The sequence below is a fragment of the Gymnogyps californianus genome, unplaced genomic scaffold, assembly GCF_018139145.2.
Source record: "Gymnogyps californianus isolate 813 unplaced genomic scaffold, ASM1813914v2 HiC_scaffold_42, whole genome shotgun sequence".
NCBI lineage: Eukaryota > Metazoa > Chordata > Aves > Accipitriformes > Cathartidae > Gymnogyps > Gymnogyps californianus.
Window position 1 is genome coordinate 10,041 of NW_026114312.1, and position 5,020 is coordinate 15,060.

Genomic DNA, 5,020 nt, shown 5'->3' on the forward strand with positions numbered 1-5,020 from the left:
GAATTGCTCACCCACCTGCTGACCGGTGCCCAGCCAATCTCTGAGCCGCGGTGTCCCCTGGCCAACTTCCCCAGTTTATGTACTGGGCATGACATCATATGGTGTGGAATATCCCTTTGGCTTGTTTGGGTCAACTGCCCTTGCTGTGTCCCCTCCCAGCTTCTTGTGCACTCCCAGCCTCCGCTGGCAGGGCAGTATGAGAAGCTGAAAAATCCTTGACTTAATATAAACACTGCTTAGCAACAACTAAAACATCAGTGTGTTATCAACATTATTCTCATCCTAAATCCAAAACACAGCACTATAGCAGCTACTAAGAAGAAGTTTAACTTTATTCCAGCCAAAACCAGGACACTCCCTCTGCTCTGTACCCCATCGCTTTTCAAACTTGCTATGCTCCCTCTATCTGGCTCCCTTTTTTATTTCTTCTTGCTCTTTCCTTTACCCCGTTGGTTTTAAAATTTTCTTTATACATATGTCTCTCTCTCTCCAGCTCCCTGGCCTTTTTTTTTTTAATTTGAGTCTGTGTGACTTGTACCCCATAGCTTTTTGAATTTTCCTTCTATTTCTCCCTCTATCTTCCTCCCTCTCCCTATTTTTAAATTCTTTCCTGTGTCTCCTGTATCCTGTCTCTTTCTATGTATCCCCCTATCCATCTCCCTGTCTTTATTTCTTAATGTTTTCCTGTCTGTCCTGTACCCCGTCGCTTTTTAAATTTTCTTTCTGTGTCTCTCTTTATCCAGCTCACTGTCCCTATTTTTTAATTCCTCCCTTTAGCCGGGGAAGGGTCTGCCCAGGCACACCTGCCTGAGGGAACTGAGGAAGGGGAACTGGCTGAGGAGGAATCCAAGGGGTCCCGCAGGCAGGTGCCTCCAGCAAGGCATGCCCAGTCCCTGTGGCAAGGAAGGATCTCTCTGAGCCGTCCCCGACAGAGCAGACCACCAGCACACGGTGCTGGGAGCTCGGTGCCTCCATCGGCCGCTCGTGCGAGCCGCTGGGAAGCCTCGTGGGAGAGGAGTGTGTAGGTACCTGCCGCCGAGGCACAGAGAAAAGCGTTGGGTCGGTGAAGGTCTCCTGCCGGTGCCAGGAGCTGTGGTGAGTCGCGCATTGTCTCGTGTGCGTCCCGGTCCATCTCCGCCGCCCTTCCCTGGATCTCTGCCTGCCCACCTGCCTGTCCGGCTCCCCAAAACTTGTTCTCTTCTGCCAACTCTGCCCTGTACCACTTCATCTATTAATTTTTTCCTACGTTTCTCTCTCTGCGGCTCCCTCTCCCTACTTTTTTAATGCTTTCCTGTGTTTCGGTACCCTGTTGCATTTAATTTCTCTTTCTACGTTTCCCTCTCTCTGGCACCCTCTCTGTCCTGTACCCCATCACTTTTTACATTTTCTTTCTGCGTTTCCTTCTATCCATCTCCCTGTCCCTGTTTTTTAAGTATTTCCTGTGTTTCTTGTACCCCGTTGCTTTGACAATTTTCTTATTATGGTTCCTTCTATCCATCTCCCTGTCCCTGTTCTTTTAATATGCCTGTGTTTCCTGTACCCATCACTGTTTAAGTTTTCTTTCTACATTGTCCTCTATCCATCTCCCTGTCCCTGTGTTTTAATTCTTATCCATGTTTCTTGTACTCAGTTGCTTTTTAAAATTCCTTCTACGTCACCCTCTATCAGGCTCCTTTTCTGGATTGTTTAATTCCTCCCTATATTTCTTGTACCCCATCGCTATTTAATTTCTCTTTCAACAATTCCCTTTATCCCGCTTCTTTTCCCTAAATTTTAATTCTCCCTTTTTCCTTATACCCTGTCACTTTTTATATTTTCTTTCAATGTTTCCTTCTGTTCTCATCCCTGTTCCTATTTTTTAATTCTTTCCTGTGTTTCTTGTAGCCTGTCCCTTTTTAACATTTCTGTCTCCCTCCATCCGATTCCCTGTCCCTATTTATTACTTCCTCTCTCTCTCTCTCTGTCCTGTACCCAGTTGCTTTAAAAATTTTCTTTCTATGCCTCCATTTATTTAGTTTCCTGTCCTCCTTTTTTAAATTTGTTCCTGTCTATCCTATACGCCATCAATTTTAAATTTTGCTTCTATGGCTACTTTTATCCAGTTCGCTGTCTTGATTTTCTAATTCTCTCCTGTCTGTCCTGTACCCTGTCGCTCCCAATTTTCTTGCTATGTCTAAGTTTATCCACTTTGGTGATATTTATCCACTTTGTCACATTTTCTTTCTGTGTCTCCTTTAACCAATTCACTGTCTTTATTTTTTATTTTTTTCCTGTCTGTCCTGAACCCTTTTGCTTTTTCTATTTTCATTCTATGTCTACTTTTATGAAACTCTCTGTTCATATTTTTTAATTTATTCCTGTCGTGTGCCCTGTCACTTTTAAGATTATATTTCCATGTGTGTCTCTATTTTTTACCTTATCCATATTTTTAATTTTTTTCTCGTCTTTCCTTAATGCCATCGCTTATTACATTTGCTATGTCAACATTTATTGTTTGCTGTCCCTATTTTTTTATTATTTTCCTGGCTTTCTTCCTGTACCCCACCCCTTTTAAATTTTCTTTCTATGTCTCCATTTATCTACTTTTCTGTCCCCATTTTTAATTGTTTCTTGTGTTTCCTGTACCACTTCACTTTTAAAATTTTATTTCTGCGTGTGGTTTTGGATGGGATAGAGTTAGTTTTCTTCATCGTAGCTGGTACGGGCTACATTTGGATTTGTACTGAAAACAGTGTTGATAACACAGGGATGTGTTAGTTATCGCTGAGCAGCGCTCGCACACCGCCAAGGGCTTTTCTGCTCCTCACCCTGCCCCGCCAGCGAGCAGGCTGGGGTGCGCAAGGAGTTGGGAGGGACACAGCTGGACAGCTGACCCCAGCTGCCTAAAGGGATATTCCAGACCGTATGACATCACGCTCAGCAATAAAACTGGGGGTGGAGGTTGGGGGGGGGGGGGGTGTTGCTCAGAACTGGGTGGTCATCGGGTGGTCGGTGGTGAGCAATTGTTTTCATTTGCACCGCTTGTTTTTCTTGGGTTTTATTTTCCTCTCTCTTTGTTGGTTCCCCCTGCCTTTTTTTTTTTTTTAAATTTCTTATTAATTATTAAACTGTTTTTATGTCAACTTATGAGCTTCTTTCTCACATTTACCCTTCCAATTCTCCCCCCATCCCACTGTGAGGGAGTGAGCAAGCAGCTGTATGGTGCTTAGTTGCCAGCTGAGGTTAAACCACAATGCTATGTCTACTGTTATGAAGCTGCCTTGCTATTTTTATTTCCTGTCTGTCACGTACCCTGTCGCTTTTAAAATTTTCTTTCTATGTCTACTTTTAGCCAGTTCACTATCTTTATTTTTTAATTTTTTCCTCTCTGTCCTGTGCCCCGTCGCTTCTAAATTTCCGTTCTATTTTTTAAACTTTTCCTGTCTGTCCTGTACCCCATCGCTTTTAAATTTTCTTTCCTCATCTATTTTTACCCAGTTTGCCGTCTTTACTTTTTAATTCATTCTAGTCTGTCCTGTACCCAGTCGCTTTAAAAATTTTCTTTCTATGTCTCCCTCTATTCAGGTTTCTTTGGTATTTTTTAATTTTTTCCTCTCAATGTTTTCATGTGTGAATCTTGTTTCTATCTTCACTTTATGCATTTTTCTATCTCTATTATTTACTTTTTCCTATCTGTCCTCTATGTTGTCACTTCAAGAATTTTCCTTCTATGTTTACTTTTATCAAGATGACTAACCCTATTTTTTATTATTTCCTCTGTGTCCTGTGTCACATTGCTTTTACATTTTTTTCTATATCTACTTTTATCCAGTTCACTGTCTTTATTTTTCAATTTTCTTTCTATGTCTCTGTTTATTTAGTTTGTTGTCCCTGTTTTTTAGCTTTTTTCTCCTTTAATGCCTTCATTTTCATTTTTTCCCTGTGTCTACTTTTATCTAGCTTTCTGTCCCTATTTTTTAATAATTTTTTCCTCCTCTGCCTTGTACACTTTTGCTTTTAAAATTTTCTTTCTATGTCTACTTTTATCAAGCTGTCTATCCCTCTTTTTTAATTCTTTGTTGTTTGTCACATACCCTGTTGCTTTTTAAGTTTTCTTTGCGTCTTATTTTTTTCCTTTTCCCTCGGTTCATCCCGAGGCTTTAGAGGGTCTCCTCGGCACGCTTTTATCTCTGGAGCGTAATTTGTACCCCTCTCGGTCTGTCAGAAACATCTCCTCGTCCTCAGAGCGGTCTTTTTGTCCTCTCCTCCATGTCGCTTGCCTCCAGTGGGTCAGCGTCTCCCTCACAACATCTATGCTCTGTTCAAATCCCCTCCCGAGTACCTTTGATGGTCCTCGAGCCACCATCTGTCTCTCTGGCCACCTCAGCGCCCCTCTATTTCTGTTACGATGCTTCCTGCGAGCGTGCTTGTGTTCCACAACCATCCTTTAGTTCTGCAGCAGGCTTTGTATCTTTCTTATTCAGACACAACTCTTCCTCGGCTTTCATTGTGCCCCAGAGCACACTTGCCTTCCCCTCTGCTATGTCGGATGCCTCCGTTCAGTCCCCGGTCCCCTGAGGACATCTGTACTCTGTTCAGATCCCTTCCCGAGCACCTCATTGTGTCAGCAATACTTTGTTGGTCTCTGTCCCCCCCTGGGCCCTCTCGTTCTCATCACGATGCCTCCCGAGACCGTCCTCAGGGCCCATGGCACCCTTGGAGCTCTGCTGCCCTCTTTGTATCTCTCTTATTCAGACAGAACCCTTCCTCAGGCTTGCTCTGTGCCCCAGAGCTCTCTTACCTTGTTCACTGCCATCTAGGATGTCTCCATTCAGTTGCTCATCCCCTGAGGACATCTGTACATTGCGGGACACCTTCTTGAGTTTTGCATTGTGTCCCAGAGCTGCCTTCTGTCTCTCTTTCACTCTCAGCACCCCTTCTGCTGCCGTCATCGTGCCTCCCGAGGCCATCCTCGTGCCCCACAGCCCTCTCTTGGCTCTGTAGCGCACTTTGCGCCCTTCTCCCTCCCCGAGAACCTTTC